Here is a 24,446-nt window from a genome sequence, read left to right on the forward strand (position 1 = left end):
TGTCTATGTGTTTTTCAAATTCTTGTTTCAAAATTTGTTTTTAAACAGCTTTATTGAGGTGCTAGTACTTTTAATGTCATTATTTTTGTGAGTTTATTGCAACTTTAAGGGGTACAAGATATTCAGCAATGATAGTAGTGTCTTATTTAAGTCCTTATTGCACAAAGATGGAGCTAATCTCATCATTTTATGTGGGTCAAAATTTGAAATTTTTAAAAATCTTTTTTAAAATTTTACTTTCTTTTTTTTTTTTTTTTTTTTTGAGACGGAGTCTGGCTCTGTCGCCCGGGTTGGAGTGCAGTGGCCGGATCTCAGCTCACTGCAAGCTCCGCCCCCCGGGTTTATGCCATTCTCCTGCCTCAGCCTCCCGAGTAGCTGGGACTACAGGCGCCCGCCGCCTCGCCCGGCTAGTTTTTTGTATTTTTTAGTAGAGACGGGGTTTCACCGTGTTCGCCAGGATGGTCTCGATCTCCTGACCTCGTGATCCGCCCGTCTCAGCCTCCCAAAGTGCTGGGATTACAGGCTTGAGCCACCGCGCCCGGCCAAAATTTTACTTTCAATGTAGGCATTTGTGTTTTGTTAGGATATCTGTGTGCAGAAATAATTAAGTCAGAGCCTTGAATTGCTGATCCGTGATTTCATTGATATGTTGCAGGTTTATGGAATTGTTACAGTTTTAAGTTGTTTTTCTTTGCCTTTTAATCATAATAATAACAGCAAAACCTAGAGTGGTAAGTTCCAGGAACTGTTTTAAGTGCTGTATAAGCGTTAGTTTATTATACACATTTGGTTATTAGGATTCTCCAGAGAAACAGAACCAATAGGATATATACAGGAAGTGATTTATCGTAAGGAATTGGCTCATGGGTTTATGTAGCTTGACAAGACCCAAGATCTGCAGTCCACAAGTTGGAGACCCAAGGAGAACTGATGGCGTAAATTCCAATCTGAAGAGTGGAGTAGGTTCAAGACTGAGGAAGAGCCACTATTCATCTCTGAAGGCAGGAAAATGCAGGAGGAGTTATTCCTTAGTCAACGGAAGGGGAAGAGCCACCTTTCTGTTCTACTCAGTCCTTACACTGATTTGATGAGGCCCACCCACATTATGGAGGGCAGTCTGCTTTACTCAGTATTCTGATTCAAATGTTAATCTCATCCAGAAACACCTTGGCAGACACATCTAGAATAATGCTTGGCCAAATACCTGAGCATGCTGTGGCCTAGTCAAATTGACACATAAAATTAACTGTCACATTTATGTCCTAGGATCATGTGAAAATGAATGAACAAATCTAAAGTGTCTATAGGCCAGGAATGGCAGACTCTACTATAAATAATTGTAGTTTGCTAGACTCCCCATCTGTGAAATAAAGGGCTTAGGCTGCTAGTTGGTCTGTAAGGCTCAGTGAATCCTAGAACTACTAAAGAACCTTAGAGACCATTGAGTAGTCCAACATCTTCATTATAGCTGGGAAAATGGACTGAGAGAGGGTAAGTGGCTTTTCCAAGATTATTCAGTGAATTGAGAATTCAGAAATATGGAATTCCAGACTCAGTTCTATTGCCCTTGTCCTCAGTTTCCTCATCTGTGAACTGGGCTCCTGGGATGATTTATATCTAAGTTCTCTCCCAGCTTTATAATTCTGTACTATGTGTTTAGGCTTAGAGTCTAGGAATGAGCGAATCTTTTGACTGTTTTCTGTTGGGTTTTTATCTGTTTTACTCTTTGGGTCTCCATCTCTTGATTGCACATTTGACAGTACTCTACCCCAAATTTCAGTTTCCCCTTTAATAGTAATGAGTTTGAACTGAATTTTATATACTTTGGATGGGAACAATGACAAATTTTAGGAAGTACTGGTTCATTCGCATCTGTGTGAAGAGACCACCAAACAGGCTTTGTGTGAGCAACAAGGCTGTTTATTTCACCTGGGTGCAGGCGGGCTGAGTCCGAAAAGAGAGTCAGTGAAGGGAGATGGAGTGGGGCTGTTTTATAGGATTTGGGTAGGTAAAGGAAAATTACAGTCAAAGGAGGTTCTCTGGTGGGCAGGGGTGGGGGACACAAGGTGCTCAGTCGGGGAGCTTTTGAGCCAGGATGAACCAGGAGAAGGAATTTCACAAGGTAATGTCATCAGTTAAGGCAGGAACAGGCCATTTAAATTTCACTTCTTTTGTGATTCTTCAGTTGCTTCAGGCCATCTGGATATATACGTGCAGGTCACAGGGGATATAATGGCTTAGCTTGGGCTCAGAGGCCTGACACTGTTTATGGGTTTTTAATAGTGGGTATACTGTTTAGTTTTACACTGATATGAATGATTGAGGATCTAATGTAGACCCATGCCTTGGTTAGTACTATGCTCTAGAATTAATTAAACTCAAATCTAATTATATTAATCTTTTAGCTAATAGCACTAATGGAGGAGAGGATTTTTGTTGATGCTGGAATATTATGGGCAAGCTTCCTGGGAATCAACACTGCATTTGCCAGTGGTCACCTACCATTATTTTTCAAAAACACTCTTACTCATCTCTACTTATAAATACAATTAATTAGTTGCAGAATGTTGGATAGAGTGGCAGCCCTTGGACAGGCTGAGTGACAGCTGCTACAAGATAGTAGGAGGCAATAAGTAGACAATTCATGTATATATACTTGAGAACAAGTAGTAATTTGGTGGAGCTGAATTGGGTGCCATGTTTATTACAGCCAGTGATTCAACCTAAGGCTGAGAGCCCTAGCAAGGGAGCAGTTTCAGAAAATTGAATCTGTAAATAAAGTCTATTTTAAAAGTCATAATCATTTGTTAGGTTAGATCCCAGACCTCGATGAAAAGTATCAGGAGGACATATATCCCTGTTTTGAAATTTCAGGCAGTGCAATTAAAATAATCCTGTAAAAATTCAGACATATTACTTATTAAAGATACTAATGAAGGCAATGCTATCAAAATCATATGTAATCAAATCAGAAGACTTCTTAATGTATTTATAGAATCCATGTTTGAAATTGACAATTTTAAGTAGTCATGAAATTCAATGTGCATTAACAAGTATCTGTTTATTTCCTAATATGTACCTCACATTGTGGAAGTTTTTTGAGGTATGGGGATGGGAACTTCTTTGTTATAGTGCCTTTACTAATGAGCAGCATAGCCTTGGAAAAAAATCACTTCCTTTTAAAAGAAACTGTCATTTAAAAATGTAATATTCAGTGCAAATAGAATAGATATAAAATATGTGCATAATAATAAAATAAACCCCTGCATGCCCACTAGCCAACTTGAGAATTATAACATTAGCAATACAATTCTACCTATATACTACTTCCTTATCTCATCTCCTTGCCTTCCCACCACCCTGTAACCATTAGCCTTATTTTTGTAATAATCATTCTATTTTAAAGTATAGTTTTAACATGTGTGTATACAGACTTAGATATTTAGCTTTCTTATTTTGAGAAATAAAATGGTTTGCATATTGTTTTTTACTCAGTATTATATTGCTAAGATTTTTTGTTTGTTTGTTTTTGAGACAGTCTTACTCTGTCTCTCAGGCTGGAGTGCAGTGGTGAGTGGTGCGATCTTGGCTCACTGCAACCTCTGCCTCCTGGGTTCAAGCGATTCGCCAGCCTCAGCCTCCCAAGTAGCTGAGATTACAGGCATGTGCCACCATGCTTGGCTAATTTTTGTATTTTAGTAGAGACGGGGTCTTGCCGTGGTCAGGCTGGTCTTGAACTCCTGGCCTCAAGTGATCTGCCCTCCCTCGGCCTCCCAAAGTGCTGAGATTATTACAGGTGTGAACCACCGTGCCTGGCCCGCTAAGATTCTTTTTAAGGTTTTATGTAGGCATAATTCATTCATTGTCACTGCTGAATAATATTTCACTTTGGGAGTTTACTAGAATTCATCCATTCTCCTGTCGATGGGCCTTTGGGTTGTTCGCAGGATTTTTTATTTTCCTGGTATGATCAGTGCTGCTAAGAACAATGTGTATCTTTTGTTGTGTGTGTATTTATTAAAGGGTCTTTCTCTTGTGGGGTGTGTGTGTGTGTAGGATATGCATATACATAGAAACACAAAACTGTATATATAGGAAGTCTTACATATGTAATCATAGGTCTTGGAATGTGCAACTTTACAAAAGGAGGTAAAATTGTTACCCAGAGTAGTTGTACCAATGGGCATTCTCACTAGAATTGTATGAGTTTCCATTGATTCATATTTTCTTAACGCTTGCTATTGTTTGAGTTCTTTCTTTTTGCCAATCTATTGGGTGTGAAATTTTATTTCACAATGATCTTAATTTGCATTTCTCTGATTACTAATGAAGTTAAACATTTTTGCATATGTTTATGGGCCATTTATGTTTCTCTCCTTATATATTTATCTCCTTTGACTATTTTCTGTTGGGTCATTTATCTTTCTCATATTGACTTTAAGAGTCCTTTTCATATTCAAAACACTAAAGCTTTGTGGTTATCTATGTTGCAGGTATCTTCTCTAAGATACTTTGCCTTCTCCTTTTACTATTTTTTTTTTTTTGGTACCTTTTGATAGACAAGTTCTTAATTTTAATGTAGTTAAATTTTTCTGTCTTTTTCTTTATGGCTAGTGCTTGCTTTATGTATCTTGTTTAAGCAATTCTTCCCTGTGCCAATGTTGGGAAGCTAGTCTCCTGTTTCTTTTTTCTAAAACTTTTAACATTTTGCAAATTATTTTTTGAGCCTCACTTTTCAGGTCTTCAGAATGCAGGTATGGAACTAGATGTTCCCTAACAAGTGTTCTGTTCTCTTACTCTTTGACACTGTGAGCTGAAGCAGATTTCAGATATGTGACTGTGTTTTCACAGTATGCAGTGTTCTTTTTTATTTATTTATTTATTTATTTATTTATTTATTATTATTATTATTATTTTTATTTTTTGAGACGGAGTCTTGCTCTGTTGCCAGGCTGGAGTGCAGTGGCGCGATCTCTGCTCACTGCAACCTCTGCCTCCTGGGTTCAAGCAATTCTCCTGCCTCAGCCTCCCGAGTAGCTGGGACTACAGGTGCCCACCACCACACCCAGCTGATTCTAGTTTCTTTTTTTCAAGAGTTTTTTTTTTTTTTTTTAGTCGTGTATATGTAACATTAGGCAAAATTATTTAAAGTCAACAAATTTTTATTCAAGGAATTCCATTTTGTGATTTCTTCCACTGTCCATCAGGGTCACTTTAGATTCTCTAAAGAGCTGGAGTCAAAAGATTTACCTTCAAGTTAGCCCTTTTTAATGAAACTGATGCTTATTTTAATCCAGTGGTCCTGTCAGCCCGTAATTCTTTTTTTTTTTTTTTTTTTTTTTTGAGACAGAGTCTTGCTCTGTCACCCAGGCTGGAGTGCAGTGGCAGAATCTCGGCTCACTGTAACCTCTGCCTCCTGGGTTCAAGTGATTCTCCGGCCTCAGCCTCCTGAGTAGCTGGGATTACAGGCACCTGCCACCACGCCCGGCTAATTTTTTGTATTTTTAGTAGAGATGGGGTTTCACCATGTTAGCCAGGATGATCTTGATCTCCTGACCTTGTGATCTGCCCACCTTGGCCTCCCAAAGTGCTGGGATTACAGGCATCCCATAATTCTTTTATTTTGGCTTCTGTCATCTCCTTTTAATATGGATATACTGATAAAGACTTCAGAATTCACCAAGAATCTTCGGGATCTAATTTCTTCAACCAATTTAGGGTCGTTTTTACTGTAGGTGGTGGATCTGCCTGGTTCTCAATTTGACATCCTGTCTTAACATGAATAAGTTCAAAACATATTCATTCCTAAGTGATCACACTCAAGAATAGTATAGATGTGTGGCATATGCCAATACCTAAGGTAAAAAAGTAGATTATCAGGTCTTTCATATGTTTAGTAACTGTCTTTTTCAAACTTTTAGCAACTGTCTTGTAGTTCTTTCCCACAGATCTAGCAATAGTCCTGTGAGTAAAGTAAAACCACAGTTACTCTATGAGGCGTTTCTAAGGACATGCAGGCTACAGGAATGCAGTGTTCTTTTAGTAACCTTTCCCACTATGAAGTTTCATATTTACTCCTACTTCTCTTTCTCTCATTTCCCCAGCGTCTTCCTTCCTGTTTTCTTCAGTAACCAGCTGAATTCTGTAGTATCCTAGAGTTTTGGTGTTGAAACAGCATTTTTGATGTAAAATTTTATTGAGATATTTATGGATATACATGGAGTTATAAGAAAAAATGCAGAGATCCCACGTACTCTACCCAATTTCTCCCCAATGGTAACATCTTGTAAAATTGCACTATAATGCCACAACCAAGATACTGATGTTGATGCTGTCCACCAATCTTTTTCAGATTTTCCATATTTTGTATTCATTTGTGTGTGTGTATATGTGTTTAGTTCTATGCAGTTTTATCCCATGCATAAGTTTGTATATCCACCGTCACATCACCGACCAGATAGAGAAACTCCATGTATATCCATAAATATCTCAAATTTAAAAACAGTGTGGGCCGGGCGCAATAACTCACTCATGTAATCCCAGCAATTTGGGAGGCCGAGGTGGGTGGATCACCTGAGGTCAGGAGTTCGAGACCAGCCTGGCCAACATGATGAAGTCCTGTCTCTACTAAAAATACAAAAAAATTAGCTGGGCGTGGTGGCAGGTGCCTGTAATCCCAGCCACTTGGGAGGCTGAGGCAGAAGAATTGCTTGAACCCGGGAGATGGAGGTTGCAGTGAGCCAGGATCACACCACTGCACTCCAGCCTGGGCAACAAGAGTGAAGCTCTGTCTCAAAACAAAACAAAACAAAAAAACCAAAACCAGTGTGATTTAAAGTCTCTGTCACTGAGTACCCCCAGATTGTTCCACGTGCCCAGTTTAGCTGGTGCCCACACAGTTTTAGAGAGCAATCTCAGGTTACATACTTTAGAAGCAAATTGATTAACTGAAACTTTGACCTGAGAAAGCAGAGGAGCTTTAGTCCTGGGTCCTGGGAGGCCAATTGGCATGGTCCTAAAGTATAATAATCATTTATTTTAAATTATATGCCCATGTGAGCCTGCATTGGAAACATCCTAGTAAAAGCTACTTAGTCCATCATACCAAAAGGAGTCATTAAAATTCTACCTGCTTATTAGCAACTAAAAACTAGTAGTAGAAAGAGGGAGTGATAATCCTTCTAAGAAAGCAATAAAAAAACTGCCAGCTTGTGCATTGGTTTACAGCCCCATAAATGGAAACTTACATTATTGTCAGGAAGGTAGTCAAGGACATTTGAATATTGTATTTATGGAGAGCTACATATGCTTTAAGTAACTCATATCCACCCCAACATACTTAAACACGCAACATCTTTAGTGAAGTTCATTCATTTACTCCTTTATTGCCTATTTATAACCAGCTAGGCACTCTATGCTAGGCAATGGGGACCAAGTGGTAAATAAAAACAAAAGTGGTTCTTGTCCTTATGAACCTTATAATCCAGTTTAGAATGGAAAACCCAACACATTTTTTATTTACTCATTTTCATAAGTGTTATGAATAGGATACAGAGATAGCAGAAATAGGATATGTTTTGATAGGGTAACAGGAAGTTCTGTCTGAGGAGATGACATTTAAGCAGATAACTGAAGGAATGAGGACTACTTCTGCAAAGGGGTTTGGTAGTAGATACTGGAACCAGCTTGCTCAAAGACCCTGAGTTGGGCAAGAGTCAGGCACATTGGAGAAGCTTAAAGGAGGCTAGTGGGGCTGAAGGGCACACTCAGTGGAACTGGGGGAAGATGGCAGTGAATGGGATATAGGAACTTCTTGGGAGCATTTGGATTTTGTAATCTAACTTCTGGTAGCTGTGAAGGTGATTTGGAGATGTGGAGGGTGATGATAATAAAGTTGTCTATGTAATCCATTCACACATATTTATTGAGTATCCTATCACATGCCAGACATTGTTCTACTTGCTAGGGATGGACTGATGAGCAAAACAGACAGAATTTTCTGACCTTTTGGTCCCTACATTCTAATGTAGGAAGCTGTTGTTAGGGTACAGGGTAAAATAATGTAACAAAGAGCTCCAAAATACAGTGACCAAAAAATTATAGACGTTTGGTTCTCTGGCATATAACAACCCAGAGAAGGTAAGCAGCCTCTTTTCTTTCCTTTCCGTTTTCCTTTCCCCTTTCCCCTTTCCCCTTTCCCCTTTCTCCCCTTTCCTTTCCTGTCCTGTCCTGTCCTGTCCTGTCCTGTCCTGCCCTGTCCTGTCCTGTCCTGTCCTTTCCTGTCCTTTCCTCTTCTTTCTTTTGAGACAGGATGTCACTCTGTCCCCCAGGCTGGAGTGCAGTGGCACAATCTCGGCTCACTGTAACCTCCGCCTCCTGGGGTTCAAGTGATTCTCCTGCCTCAGCCTCCCAAGTAGCTGGGACTACAGGCACCCACCACCACGCCCGGGTAATTTTTTGTATTTTTAGTAGAGACGGGGTTTCACTGTGTTATCCAGGATGGTCTCGATCTGCTGACCTCGTGATCTGCCCCCTCGGCCTCCCAAAGTACTGGGATTACAGGCGTGAGCCACTGGTCCTGGCCAGCAGCCTCTTTTCTAGGAGGCCATCCAGCATTCCAGGCAGAGTGGGTCAATTCTGTCTTTCACAGCATTTGGTTTTCAAGTTCCAACCAGCATGAAGGAAAAGGGAGTCCAAGACAAGCTTCTTTAGGAAGGTGACAGGAACTTTCACATGTTACTTTTTCACACATGCCATTGGAGAAATTTTAGTCACGTGGCCCTCCCTAGCCACAAGGGAGACAGGGAAATGTAGTTTCTGGTTGGAAAGCCAGGTGTTCAGGAAGAAAGGAAGAACAGATTTGGGAGGACAATCCAGTGGACAGGGAGACAGGCAGTAAACAACGTAATTGTAATATCTCCTATGCTAGTGATGAGTGATAAAGGAAAAATAAAGCAGAGAATGACGATAGAAAGTGTCAGGGGTGAGAGTTGCAGTTTTTCAAAGGGTGACCAAGGCCTCACTGAGGCGTCATTTGAATAAATCCCCAAATGAAGTTTTGTAAGCACGAAATACCATTTTGGGTTGTTATGAAGCCTATAAGAATGCATGGTTGGTTTTAACATGCTTGAGTCTTGGACCTAATCAGACCCCATCAGAAAGTAGTTAGCATGGAAAGACACCGTTATGCCACAGTTTCACCTACTGCAAGTAATACAAGGCCTTAATGAATGTTTTTTTTGTTTGTTTTGTTTTGTTTTTGTTGTTGTTGGGTTTTTTTTTTGTTTTTTTTTGTTTTTTTTTTGAGACAGAGTCTCACTCTGTTGCCCAGGCTGGAGTGCAGTGGTATGATCTCGGCTCACTGCAACCTCTGCTCCCCGGGTTCAAGCGATTCTCCTGCCTCAGCCTCCTGAGTAGCTGGGATTACAGGTGCCTGCCACCACACCAGGCTAATTTTTGTATTTTTAGTAGAGACGGGGTTTTACCATCTTGGCCAGTCTGGTCTTGAACTCCTGACCTTGTGATCCACCCGCCTCAGCTTCCCAAAGTGCTGGGATTACAGGTGTGAGCCACCACGCCCGGCCAATGAATGTTAAATTAATGAGTTATGCTAGCACCTGGACTGAAGTATCTCATTTTCTCTTGGCTTTTTTTTTTTTCTTGTTTTTTGGAGACAGTGTCTTGCCGTGTCAGCAAGGCTGGAGTACAATGGCGCAACCACAGCCCTCTGCAACCTCAACCTCCCAAGCGATTCTCCCACCTCAGCCTCCCGAGTAGCTAGGACTACAGGCATATGCCATGACCCCAGCTAATTTTTTTTTTTTTTTTTGTAGAGATGAGGTCTCACTGTGTTGCCCAGGTTGGTCTTGAACTCCTGGGCTCAAGCTACATATGCTTTGAGTAACTCATATCCACCTCCCTCAGCCTCCCAAAGTGCTGAGATTATAGGCATGAGCCACTGTGCCCAACCTTGTCTTGGCATTTTCTTAGATGGAAAGCTTAGCTCCCAAAGAAGGGAGGGACTGAGATTCTTCTGCCACACAGTTAAGAGTGTTGCACATACTTGGACTGTAGAGGTATTTGTTGGGGGTGGGTGGTGGTGGGAGGGGAGATAGATTTTTGCTAAGGGTAGAAATTATTTATGGTCTGAGTTTGCTGTAGAGCTCTGGTTAACTTCAGTTAGCCATTGTCAGTGCAGTTTGAGGATGTGGTGACATGAAAGAGTGGAAGTATTTTCATTTTTGCCCTTGATCTTCCACATCTTGCTTAGTAGCCTTTCCAATTACAACAGGCAATATTTTCCAACCTTTTACTATTTTCTTTAATTATATTTGATAGCTGCTTTAGACATTTTTACGTAAAATACATAAGTACTTAAAAAACAAAACTTTTCCTGTATCACTTTTTTAAGGATAACTCATTTGTTTAATGAGCCAAAAGAAAATAATTTTCTGCCTATTTTTTTCTCTATTCCCCTTCTTACTTACAACATCCCTAGGTTGGAGTACATAGATTGTCTTTGGGATTTCTTATTTTTGTAGTAAATTATGTTTCACTAGGGAACTTACAGTTTTTGAAGGGAGATAAGAAACATTGTTATATAATGAAAATCCAAGACAGAAAGTGACAAGTGCCATGAGAAGTTAAAAGGAAGATGCTGCTATAGTTCAGAGACTATGGCATGAGATGAATAATCCTGTCAGTCTGCTTCCACAATTCTGAAAGGAGATATTAAAGCTAACTACGAGCTCAATATATAATGCTCTCAAAAGGAATTTTCCATTCTTGAAAAAGGGAAACATTTGATCTGTCATCCTACTGTTTAAGTATTTTTTAAGCCCCATCTTTTCCCAGGTACCGATAAAGTCCATTGTTTTCCTCTCACACTATGCCATAGGGAAAAATTCAGTTCAGATTGGAAAAAGCACTGCTAATCACTTCACAGCATTTTGTAGAGTTAGCCTTGAATCTTTCTTCCTTTCCCTCGCTCCACCTTACCCAGTCCATCACCCAGTTCCACAGATTGTGGTCCCCCAAATTGTTTTTTGGATCTACTCTTGCTACTCTTATTTCATCTCTGCAAAGCAGCTAGGCTGACTCTTTTTAAAACATACATGAAGTTAGTTTCCAGCTAAGAATCCCTAGTAGCTCCGTTCATACTTAGAGCACGATTCAAACTGCTTACTCTGCCTGCTAGGCTCTGCATGCCTGCCTGCAACAGTATCTCTGGCCTTCCCTGAGGGATCTACCCTCCTACTATATTCTGTTCCTACTGTGTGCAATTTTCCCACTGTATGGAATGCTGTCTCCCTGAGGACCCCATTTCTGCTCCTCCTTCAGAACTGAGTTCAAGTGTCTCTTCCTTAAAGAAGCCTTCCCTGACCCAGGCTAATGTCAGACCACCCAATCTTACAGGGCCTCATAGCACTTTGTACTTCTCTTATGTACCTCTTCCTGCAATTGTAATTAATGAATTATGAGACTAGTTATTAGCCCCCCCCACCTCTAGAACAGCATCTAAAAAATAAAGAAGCATTTAAAAAATTATTATTATTTTTTTGAGATGGAGTTTCGCTCTTGTTGCCTAGTCTGGAGTGCAGTGGTGCAATCTCGGCTCACTGCAACCTCTGCCTCCTGGGTTCAAGCTATTCTTCTGCCTCAGCCTCCTGAGTAGTTGGGATTACAGGCGCCCACCATCACGCCCAGCTAATTTTGTATTTTTGGTATAGATGGGGTTTCACCATATTGGCCAGGCTGGTCTCGAACTCTTGACCTTAGGTGATCCACCTGCCTTGGCCTCCCAAAGTGCTGGGATTACAGGCGTGAACCACTCTTCCCGGCTAAAAGCATGTGTTTTAGTTTACTCACTACTCCACCCAGTGCCAGTGTCCAGTCTAGTTCTGGGCACTGGAATAAATGCTCAAAAAATATTTGTTGCAAAAGAAAAAGAGCAGAAAATTCACAAATTATGTAAATTTAGTTTTGAATTTTGTTCAGGTCCTTACATTTGATGATAGGTTTTCTAATTTTGTTGGAGTGTTTACAAAAGACAAGAGTGTATCACATCACCTGGGAGCCGTTAGAAATGCAATTCTCAGGCCCCTGATCCAGACCTACTACCTCAGAAACTCTGTGGGTAGGGCATGGCAATCTGTGGTCTAACAAACCCTCCAGGTGATGGTGATGCATAATAAAACTGAAAACCAGTGTTCTATTAAAATACTGAGTGAAGGTTGACTTTGCCCTAGTTCAGGCTGCTGTAACAGAGTACCACAGACTGGGTGGCTTAAACAACCCAGAAATTTGTTTTTCAAAGTTCTAGAGCCTGATGAGTCCAAGATGAAGGCTCTGGCAGATAGGATGTCTGGTGAGGGCACTCTTCCCGGTTTGCAGTTGCTGTCTTCTGGTTGAAATCAGAGAGAGAGGGATAGCAAACTCTTTGGCCTTAAAGAAAATTCTTTTTATAGCTAATTTTTTTTTTTAAGTGCTTACCGGTTTATTATAAAGGGTACTACAGAGGATACAGATGAAGAGACGCATAGGGTGAGGTATGGGGGAAGAAGCTCAGAGCTTCCAGGCCCGCCCTGGGGGTGCCACCCTCCAGGAACCTCCACATGTCAGCTATCTGGAAGCTCATGGAACCCCGACCCCTTGGGTTTTTATGAAAACTTCAAGACATCAGCATTCCTTCCCCCAGGGTATAGGGTGGGACCCTCTCGTGCAAGGCTCTTAAGACCTACAATAAGAAAGGAGGACAGGAAAAGGTCAGAGGCCTGCCCCTGAGTCCTAACATACCCAACATTATAACAAAATACTGTAACAAGGGCTATGGAAGTTATGAGCCAGGAACCATGGATGAAATATATATCGTAATACGACAGGCCACCGCCTGGTTTTTGACTATGGATTTTTCATGTAAAAGTATATACTATGCACAGTCATTAATAATTACTTCAACCCATCATAGTATATGAATGTCTTCCAGGATGAGGCCACTCCTGTTTGTGGGTTTCCTCTCAATCTTGTCAGCTTCCAAAAGCAAGAGTGGCCTTGGTAAATATATATAGCTTTACCCTTTCAGGCATCTGGGATTATTGAGCTTATAGACAGTGTTATCTCTTGCTCTGAAACTCTTGAGTTGGTAACATAATATTTAATTTTCCTCAATCAGTATTCCATTTATTCATTTCTTTAATTTCAGCTAGTATTTCTCCTTCTCTCCATTAGCACCGTAACTTTTTCAACATTGAAAGAGACATTGGAATTCCCACTGTGCTGGTCTAGATCGCAGGCAGCAGTACAAGTCTGGCAAGTACCTCCTCCTCAGTCTACTCCCATTCAGACAGGGTAAGGTTACAAAGGTGCAGAACTAGTGAGCTATTTTTACCACCAGGCAATATAGCTGCAATCACTGTTAGCCCCAATTTTGCTAGATGGATTGAAGGCACAATCCATCATGACCTTAGGAATTTTGATGTAAGGTTTAAAAACATAGTTTCAGTTTTTTGCTTAGAAATCATCCCTGCTGTTCTAACACTTGTACTTGCAGCCCTGGTCCTAGGGCCACTGCATCAGGTAGGGGAGAAAAAATTAATATTTTTTTCCTGAGGTGATTTGAGGAAGAAAGAACAAACTATAGTCATTATGCTAATGCAGTCCTCCCTCGGCAGGAACTACATGGTCATGTCAGTGTGAACCCCAAATATCTGAGATAGGTCCAGTTAATTTAGGAAGTTTATTTTGCCAAAGTTAAGGACGGTCTGTGACAGCCTCAGGAGGTCCTGACGACATGTGCACAAGGTGGTCCGGGTACATCTTGGTTTTACACATTTTAGGGAGACCTGAGACATCAATCAATATGTACCTTGGTTTAGTTGGGAAAAGCGGGACAACTTGAAGCTGGGAGGGGCCTTTCAGGTCATAGGTAGATAAGAGACAAAAGATTGCATTCATCTGAGTTTCTGATTATCCTTTCCAAAGGAAGTAATCAGATACACATTCATCTCAGTGAGTGGAGGGATGACTTTGAATAGAATGGGAGGCAGGTTTGCCCTAAGCAGTCCCCAGTTTGACTTTTCCCTTTAGCTTAGTGATTTTGGGGTTCCAAGATGCATTTTTCTTTCATACCAGTATCTTCCCCACCCCCTCTTCCCCAGATAAACCAGAAAAACAGAGAAAAAAAAATCTAGCAGGGACACTCTAGTCCCTCTCATGTTGAGGTGTGAGCACACACACTCATGAAGGTGTGTAAGCCAGCCCTTCATGCTTTTGTCTCCCTGTTTTAGACAACCAAGGTTTCAGTTGCCCATTCTACTTCTCTGTCAAACTGTTACTCTAAGGAGAATATCTCTCTACCCATTGTTGGACTTTGTGGACTGTGCAGTGTGTTCCTTGGTCTGAAAAAATGATGGCCAGCAATCCAAATCCATGCATTATCTTCTATATTTTTTTATGGTACTCTGAGCATTTTCATCTTCCATTAGACAAGCAAAGCCCACTCCAGAGTCAGTGTCTATTCCTGTCAGGTCCCATTTTTAGCCTTCCCACAGGGCTACCAGCATTAGTCTCAGTTGCCAGCTATATTCAGGGCCTTCCCACCAGAGAATCTGCCCTGCAGCCATCAGCAATCTCTGTCTCTTTTACTGAGAAACAGAACAGCTCTTTCTGGCATTTTGTGCCTGAGAGGGTGCAAAAGGAACATGTCTATATTCAGCCCATCTCTGTAGTGCTACAATACCCCGATATGCACTCATTTCTTGGGCCCAGGTGGCCACCTCAAGGGAGCACACAAGGATATCTACTTGTCTATTCCAGTCGACTTCCGAACCTGGAAGGGAGTTCTGATGGGCACTGACTTACTCTCCTTTAATGCGCCCTCACATCTCCACAGGGCCATGCTTCATTTGGGTATTCTTTTAATAGGCCAGGTGTCCATGGCCCTCTTGTCTGAGTATATGGCTAGGCCATTGGTCACTGCCCGTGAGTCAGTAAAAACCCAAACACAGGGGTTTGCACCATTGTTGAATTCTTCCATCACTGTTAGAAAAACTGCACGCAATTCAGCCCGCTGGGTGGATCTGTTTTTACCTTCTTTGATCTAAGTAGCAGCCTTCCAAACAGGATGGTGTCCATTCACTTTGGAACTGTCTGACTTCTTTTAAGGGCACTAACTCCTCCAGGCTTTACTGCTGTGATCTAATCACCTCTCAAAGGCCCTACCTCCTAATACCATATTGAGGGTTAGGATTTCAATATTAAGAATTTGGGGTTGGAGGGGGCACCCATACATTCACAACACTTTGTAAGTAAAGTATAAAGTCCAGTTTACACCTCTTTACCTATTTATAAAATTAAGTGCTTTGTTTCTGACCAACACTGGATAATGAACTGCTTTTTACCCCCTCCCCATTTTATCAGTTGATATCTTCAGATGTCAACTGGAATGTAAACAAGCTCTACTTGACGAACTGAACTGTAAACAAGTCAACTCAAACCTGAACTTTAAAAAATAAGGTTCTCTAACTTCTGCCTTCTGAATTCTGACTTTTATATAGTGCCATGTAAGTCCAGGATTCTATAGTAACTATTGGAGGGTTTTAATTTTTTCAAAAATGTTTATTGTAAAAGGACAAAACTTTTTTTCCCCCCTAAAGCATAGATTGTAGTTTCTGATTTTGTATCTAAAGCATTGTGAAGCATTAGCAATTTTTGAATGTGCATATTCTTGGCTGTTCAGGTTCCAGGGTTGTGCTACACAATCAAGTTGTTGCTGATGGATTGACCACATTGTTAAAAGAGGTTGCTCATCCCCGATTTTGCCACTAGCTTTTAATTTGTTTCATGTTTGACTCAAAGACACTATTTTGACAAAACCACTTCCATCTGATGACTATTAGATGATCCATAGGAAATTAATTGCAGGTTTCTTTCTTGTACAACAGGTGTCCAGGGCTCATTGATTCTCTCTCTGATACGTGGTTAGATGCAGAGTTTGAATGGGGATTCTTTCTTGAGATAACCAAGAAATATTTTTAAGTGTTTAAACAAAAATTTTTATGTTAGAATCATTTTAGATTTAAAGAAAAGTTACAAAGATCATGTAGTTTCCATATACCCTGCACCCATTTTTCCTATTGTTAACATCTTGCACAAGTAATGTGTAATTTGTCACAATTAATGAATCAATATTGATACATTATTTTAAACGAAAGTTTATACTTTATTTAGATTTTCTCGGTTTTTCTTTAATGTCATTTTCCTGTTCTGGGGTCCCTTTCAAGATGCCACATTAAATTTTTTTTTTTTTTTTTGAGATGGAGTCTCGCTCTGTCACCCAGGCTGAAGTACAGTGATGCGATCTCAGCTCACTGCAACCTCTGCCTCTCAGGTTCAAGCAATTCTCCTGCCTTAGCCTCTCAAGTAGCTGGGGGTTCCTGCCACCATGGCCAGCTAATTTTTTTGTATTTTTAGTAGAGATGGGATTTCACCATATTGGCTAGACTGGTTTTGAACTCCTGATCTCAAGTGATCCACCCGCCTTGGCCTCCCAAAGTGCTGGGATTATAAGCTTGAGCCACTGCGTCTGGCCCCACATTACATTTAGTCATCATTTCTCCTCAGGCTCTTCTTGGCTGTGACAGTTTCTCAGACTTTCCTTCATTTGGTGATGTTGACAATTTTAAGGTTTACCGGTCAGGTATTTTGTAGAATGTCCCTCAATTGGGATTTGTCTGATGTTTTCCTCATGATTAGACTGGTGTTACTGAGTTTTGGAAGACGAGAGATGAAGTGCCATTTCATATCATATCAAAGGTGATTGTTATCAGCATGACTTACCACTGTTGGTGTTGCCGTAACTCAGCTATCTAAAGTAGTGATTGCCAGGTTCCTCCACGTTAAGTTACTATTTTTCCTCTTTCCCTACTGTACTCTGTGGAAACAAGTCACCAAGAGTAGCAGAAGAGATTGTTATTTAAGTAGGAGATTCTAAACAGTATCATTTCTTGCTGAGTGAGACTTTCTCCATTGTTTTTCAGTATCTCCTTTTAAGTTTTACTCTAATTAGGAGACAGGTGTATGCAGTTGACATGTTTCAAATGTTGACTTAAATTGTGAAGGGATTTGACATTAAAATAAATATTTCTGTGAATATTCTGGAGCACTTATTTGGCACCTAATATATTTGTGTAAATGCTCCTGTGTCCACCTGTTGCCCACATCTACTCATCCCACGCCTACTCATCCCCCAGCCTCCAAGCCTTCTCTGTTTGCCTGTAGCTCCTGGAATCTGATTGCCTCATAGCTAAAACCTTTATGAAAACATTTGGGTAGAGTAGTCCAGGATTTCTTTGCTTGGTAAGAACTCACTTGCTGAAATGGCTTTTATTAAAATATGTTTGTGTTTCACTACTGTTCTTCTTTTGCCAGAATAGATGCAGCCCTAAAGATTTGCTTGTCTTCCTAAATTCCTTTCTTAATACCTCATAGTAGTGACTGAGTTATTGATCTGAAGGGATAATAGCAGCCCTACACGTGCTTTTTGCAGGTTCTGATATCTTAAGAACTAACTGAGAGCTTTGAAAAAGAACATTGCCTTACTGACATAAATTCAAGCCTGCTTCAAACTAAATAATATACAGCATGTGTCATAAAGAACGTTCATTCCTAGAAATCATCAGATTCAAAAGGAGCAAAGGATGAGGACGAAGGAATTAAAGCAAGTGATAGTACTTGCTCAAAGACTGAAAACCAGGGTCAGTGCCGTGGGAACATTGTCTCCAGCAGCCCTACTCACTCTCTACCCACCCCAATCCTAATTCATGTCCCTGACTTCTTTTTTTTTTTTTTTTTGAGACAGGTTTTTGCTCTGTTGCCCAGGCTGGAGTGCAGTGGCATGATCATACTCACTGCAGCCTTGACTTCCCTGTTTAAGAGATCCTCCCACCTCAGCCTCCCGAGTAGCTGGGACTACAGTCGCGTGCCACCATGCCTGGCTACATGTCCCTGGCTTCTAACATGTATTTAAAGCACTTCTCAGAAAGACTGTCCCAGCAGGAAAGGTGCACAGAAAGTAAGCAGTTCACTTTTTTTTTTTTTTTGGAGACAGAGTCTCACTCTGTCGCCCAGGCTGGAGTGCAGTGGCACCATCTTGGCTCACTGCAACCTCCTCCTCCCAGGTTCAAGTGATTCTCGTGCCTCAGCTTCCCAAGTAGCTGGGATTATAGGCATCTGCCACCATACCCAGCTAATTTTTGTATTTTTAGTAGTGATGGGGTTTTGCTATGTTGGCCAGGCAGGTCTTGAACTCCTGACCTCAGGTGATCCACCTGCCTTGGCCTCCCAAAGTTCTGGGATTACAGGAGTGAGCTACCATGCCCAGCCAGTTTTAGGTAAATTTTAAAGTTTTTTTTCCTTAAAGGCCTACTTTTACTAATTAGAGAAGTAAAACATGTTTAAGCAGCAGCTTATACTGTATAGGTAACAAAAAGTTGGTCAAGTTCTAGTTTCTGGTGTGCAGTGTTTATTTGTTTAGCTCTTCTAAATATACTGGGATTTTCAACAAAATTTTTTGTTTGATTACACATGAATAACATTAAATAATTAAAATCACATTCTTCAGTGTTATACCAACTCAATTATTTATGATTTACCAGTTATTAGACTTTCTCACCTCTTCAGTAATTTTAGTTTTTTATTATTTTTTATTGATACATAATAGATGTACATATTTTGGGATACCTGTAATATTTTGATACATTCATAAAATGTGTAATGATCAAATCAGAGTAATTGGGATATCCATCACCTTAAACATTTATCTCTTTTTTTTTTTGCTGGAAACATTTGGATTCTTCTTTTCTAGGTATTTTGAAATATACAGTAGATTATCGTTAACTATAGTCACTCTACTGATCTATCAAACACTAGGTCTTATTCTTCTAAGTGTATGTTTGTACCCATTAACCTCTCTTCATCCTCCCTTCCCCCAACCCTTTCTCTGAAAACTACCAGTCTACTGTCTATCTTCATGAGATCCATTTTTGTAGCTCTCACATATGAATGAGAACATGTGGTATTTGTCTTTTTCACTTACTTCTTATTCATAAGTAGCGGTGAAAAGTATGTCCCTAAATGAGACCCTTTCTATCCTCCCAGCTTTAATATAAATACAAAAGATTGTGTGATACTAGGGATAAAGCAACCTCCTTATTTTCATTCCTTCAAATGCTAGTCAAGGTAACAGATGAAGATCAGAAAGTACTAGGAAAAGAAGTCACCATCACATCTTGTGTTGAAATTTGTTAGGGAGTTTCAATATCGAGATATGAGTATGTCATGCAGCAGATGAGCCTCTAGGATGAATTTGATTAATTCTTCCCAGCAGCAAAATCTCATAATCAAATAATGTTGCTTGAGGCCTTCTTTTGCTTTGGAGTTAGAGAATCTAAATTGTGTAAGCTGTGGTGGATTTCCATTCTGTCGTATCAAGGATCGATCATCTGTGTGAATGGAAAGAGCAGATTTTCTGTTGGGCTGTATATATGAGCTCGTTGGGAAGAGTTAATAATTATGAGTAAATACATTTTACTGGATTTAACTTCCTAATGACAGGCATCTCTATCAGATTTGGTGATACTGCAAACATGGAAGGGACACAGATCTGGGTTTCTTTGCTGACTCTGCCACTAGTTTGTTGTGCAATTTTTTTTTTGTAGTTTGTTATGTAACTTTCTCAATGGTCCTCAGATTTTCATCTGTACAGTGAGAGTGAAAAGGCCAGAGCATTGCTTAAACCCCTTAAGACTGTCTAAATCTGTGGCTCAGAATGGGAAATGAGAGTAGCAATATTGACTGTCTTCCCAATTACCTGTTAGGCTCATGATAAGGTGCATTACATAAAAATGTAAGAGGAATCTGATTTTCCCACAAAACGTTTCATATATGGTTGGGGACATGATCTTAACCTGGTGTCATATTCTTTTTTCTAGATATGACTACAAATATGAGAATGAATAAAATATGTGAAATGTGAACATGAATAGATTTCTAGGTGATACCCAAGGGCTATAGAGCTTTTCAAGATAAGCATTTTTGGCCAGGCCTGGTGGCTCACGCTGGTAATCCTAGCACTTTGGGAAGCTGAGGCAGGCGGATCACTTGAGGTCAGGAGTTCGAGACCAGCCTGGCCAACATGGTGAAACCCTGTCTCTAGTAAAAAACAAACAAACAAACAAACAAAAAACCCCCCCAAAATTAGCCAGGCCTAGTGGCATGCTCCTGTAGTCCCAGCTACTCGAGAGGCTGAGGCACGAGAATCGCTTGAGCCTGGGAGGCAAAGGTTGCAGTGAGCCGAGATTGCCCCACTTGCACTCCAGCCTGGGTGACAAACATTCCTAAAAGTAGTTGTGAATGGAGTAAATGTACAGAGAAAGATCTCTGTATACTGGATTCCATATTCCTCTTCTCCTTGCTTTCTGTATGACAGACTCTCATTCTCTTCCACCGGTATTTTTTGAGCACCTCTTTTGAAATTAGAGGCGTGCCTCATACTCTCTGATGTTGGGGAGATTGTGTGGGCCTGTTGGCTTCTGTGTCTACATGGCTTTCCAATGGACAGAGCTGGGGCAGGTCAGCCCTGAATGAGGCTTTGAATCTCAGCCTGTCTTGAGTTAGAGAGAATTTTGGGAACCTCAGGCTGCTAGCTCAGCAGTTCAGCATGTTTGCTAGTATCGTTCTGACTTTGTGTGGTCATGTTTTTGTAAGACTGCTGTTACCTGGGTCATTGTGATTAAGAGTAGCCCTTGTATTTCTGGGCCAGAAACTGGTCCTTACTCTGTTTATCCCCTGTGAAGTCCTTTTATGGGTACAATGGTTGGTACCTCAATAACTCCAAAGGTAGGAACATGTTTTCTTTTAGCTAAGCCTCTAGGGAACTTAAGCTCTGCCTAGACCCATACCTGTGGTTGGGTCTTTATTGCCCAGTCCTGATGTTATTGATGCTCACCCACTAACTGCCTTTTGACCAGATTTCCCTGATGTTATATTCTGTCTGCTTTTACCTTGCTGAGTATCCTGATGCTCACTGCTCACCTGCCTGGACCTTTGGTTGTTGCTGCACTGTCTTTTCTAGTAATGTGCTCTTGTCACTTGGATTTCCTCCTAGGCCTTGCTTCTGGGTCCACCTCCAAGCACCTGACATTCTGTCCTCCTTTGATCTGTCATGCTGTCTGCCTTCAATAGCTTAATTATGAAAATCAATAGTTTTCTTTCTCTGGAGCCTTTATTTTAAAAATCTATTACTAGGCCGGGTGCAGTAGCTCACGCCTGTAATCCCAGCAATTTGGGAGGCCGAACGGATCACATGAGGTCAGGAATTGGAGACCAGCCTCGCCAACAAGGTGAAATCCCGTCTCTATTAAAAGTAGAAAAATTAGCCGAATGTGGTGGTGTGCGCCTGTAATCTCAGAGACTTGGGAGGCTGAGGCATGAGAATTGCTTGAACCCGGGAGGTGGAGGTTGCAGTGCGCTGAGACTACACTCCAGCCTGGGCAACAGAGTGAGACCCTGTCTTAAAAAAAATTAATTAGGGGCAAGGGAGAACTAGAGTCGTGACAACTTCGTGTTGAAACAGACTCTCGGAAGCTCATACTTCAACTTTCCATCAGACGGATAGCTTGGTAACTCCCAAGACAACCCATCAATCGCATTTTGCAGTACCTCTCAATTGGTTTCTTGTGCAAAAACCATCAGTGCATTCATTTATTTGTTCACTCATTCCTTAATGTCTGCACAGTTACTAAACATCTACCTTTAGCTAGGCAATGGGGGTATGAGTGTGCATGCATGTGTGTGTGAGTGAGAGAGAGCATTCCAGTTTCTAGGAAGCTGCTAGTCCAGTTGGGGTAGAAAATAAACAATCATGATGGCTAGCTAGAGATATACATTGGGCAGGAGAATGGGTCATTTTCTCTGCATGACTCAAGGGTGGTTCCTGGAGGACTTTCTGCCATTCCAGTTAACACCAACTTTCTCTTTTTAACTTAACTTTCATTTTAAGTTCAGGGGTACATGTGTAGGTCTGTTATATAGTTAAACTTACGTTATGGGGACTTGCTGTACAGATTATTTCGTCACTCAGGTATTAAACTAGTACCCATTAGTTAACACCAACTTTCTAGTCCACCACCAGCTTTTCAACTAAAGTACAGGAAACTCCTCATTTTCTCATTCTCCTTCTCCTTCTTCTTCTCCTTCTCCTTCTCCTGCTCCTCCTCCTCCTCCTCCTCCTTCTTCTTCTTCTTTTTTTTTTGCCAATCTCCGACTTGCTTTTAGAATCATCTTTATGTAAATCTTGATTTGTTTCTCCCCTGTTCATAGGCTGCCCATTGTTTACCCCACACCCCACAAGGATATCTAACTCCTTGGCATAATTCACGAAGCATTCGACCTTTCTGATTCATGCCTACCTCTCCAGTTTTATTACATACTATTTTCCATCAGGTTCTTAGTACCCTAGAACTTCATGAAGTTTCCTGGCTACACTGTGCTTACCTGTACTTCTATTGCATGTGCTGTTCCCACTGCCTGGAGTGGTTGCCATTTTTGATTTCCTGGTGAACTCTGGGGCACTGAGAACTTGATAGCAAATGGTATATGGGGAAAAAAATCACAAGTCTAATTTTCCTCTTCTGTTAAGGTGTACTCCAGCCTGTTGGATGCTATTGCACTTTATACACCCCGCGCTCCTGTCCACCAGAAGATTGTAAACTACTTCAGTCCAGGTTATCTTTATGTCTTCAGTTTAACACAGAGCCTGGCCCAGAGTCGACGGTCAATAAATAATTGTTGGATGAATAGATGGAGGAATGAGTGAATAAATACAAGTTTCTGTAGTCTGTTTTTCAATTTAGTTCTTCCTTGGGGCTCTGATAATGGTACTTAAATGAATCCTATCACTGTTTTGTTTCATTTGTTTCATTTAGAGATGGGTTCTGACACTCACCCAGGCTGAAGTACAGTGGCATTTTCATGGCTCACTGAAGCTTTGAACTTTTAGGCTCAAGCGATCCTTCCACCTCAGCCTCCCAAGTAGCTGGAAACACAGGCATGTTCCACCATGCCTGGCTTTTTTATTTTTTATTTTTTGTAGAGATGAGGTCTTGTTTTGTTACCTAGGCTGGTCTCAAACTCCTGGCTTCAAGGAATCCTCCTGCCTCAGCCTCCCAAAGTGTTGGGATTAGAGGTGTGAGCCACCACACAAAACCACACTGTTTTGACCATAGCTCCTTGCAAAGCCAGAACCATGCACACTGGCTTATCCACTACTGGATAAGCCTTACCTGCCTGCCAAAACAGAGAGAAAAGCCCTTTAGGGTTTTAGAAAACTCTTGATCTTCTCCCACCCTGTTGTCTCTGCTGCCAAGATAAGCTTCTACTGTGTCTTTTCAGAGTTCTGATCAAGAGGTAGAAATTGCATAGAATAAAAATACTTCACCCCTTCTCTTCTAAGAGTGGTTGTGAAGTGAGGAGAATTAGTACTTGAATAGGTTCCTGTCTCCTTAGGCAGTTCTTTGAATGAGTCATCTACAAACTCAAGCAATTTGTAAGGACCATTATGGCCATTTATTCTGTTGTCAGCCTGTTTTGAATAAATACCAAATGAGGTATTTTGGTTCTTAATTATGCCTTTCTCACCTTCTTACCAGAGCCCCTTTTTACACAATTTCTATCAATTAACAGTGAAAGACACATACACAACTTTCGTGAACTTTATCTGCCCTGCATATCTTCCTGTGCTTTAATCATGATCTTAAATTTATAATCAGAAATCAGCCTTTTCAGTTCAAATTAGTTGTAGATCTCTGCCTAAAATAGTTGGCTCTTTCTGAGGTTGTTACTTTTTTAACACAACGTTTTTCTTGAGAATTATTGAGGTATAATTTACATACAGTAAAATTCACCCTTTTTAGGTATGTAAAAATTGATGAATTTTGACAAAATTATATAAATTGTAATCACCACTGAAATCAAAATAATAGAATTTTCTGTCACCTGAAAAGTTCCCTCATGCTCCTTTGTAGTCAATCCCCTCCCTAAACTGACAACCCCTGGCAACCACTAATCTGATTTCTGTTCCTTACAGTTTTATCGTTTCTAGAATTTCATATAAATGGGATCAAAATATATAGCCTTTGAGTCTGGCTTGTTTTACTTGGTATAATTCTTTTGAGAGTCATCTATGTCCTTGCATTTATCCAGTTTGCTGCCTTTCATTGCTGAGCAGAATTCCACTAAATAGATAACACTACAATTTGTGTATCCATTCACCAGTAGCTGATTTGTGTATCCATTCACCAGTAACTGTGAAAACAGTCCAAATGTAGTTTGGTGGTTATGAATAAAGGTACTGTAAATATTTGTGTTCAGGCTGGGCATGGTGGCTCACA

The 24,446-nt window shown here is 40.7% G+C and overlaps 1 protein-coding gene and 1 non-coding gene across 8 annotated transcripts in view; one reads left to right on the forward strand and one right to left on the reverse strand.

Annotated features, from left to right (window-relative positions):
- The window catches only part of LOC105481350 (ATPase phospholipid transporting 11C), a 216,443-nt gene that overhangs the window by 17,595 nt on the left and 174,402 nt on the right, over positions 1–24,446 (forward strand). The gene's annotated exons all lie outside the window — the stretch shown is intronic.
- Positions 5,923–6,025, reverse strand: LOC112426594 (small nucleolar RNA SNORA18). Its single transcript, XR_003017973.1, has one exon. It is a non-coding gene; the product is annotated as a small nucleolar RNA SNORA18 (small nucleolar RNA).

Source organism: Macaca nemestrina, chromosome X, assembly GCF_043159975.1.
Source record: "Macaca nemestrina isolate mMacNem1 chromosome X, mMacNem.hap1, whole genome shotgun sequence".
Taxonomy (NCBI): domain Eukaryota; kingdom Metazoa; phylum Chordata; class Mammalia; order Primates; family Cercopithecidae; genus Macaca; species Macaca nemestrina.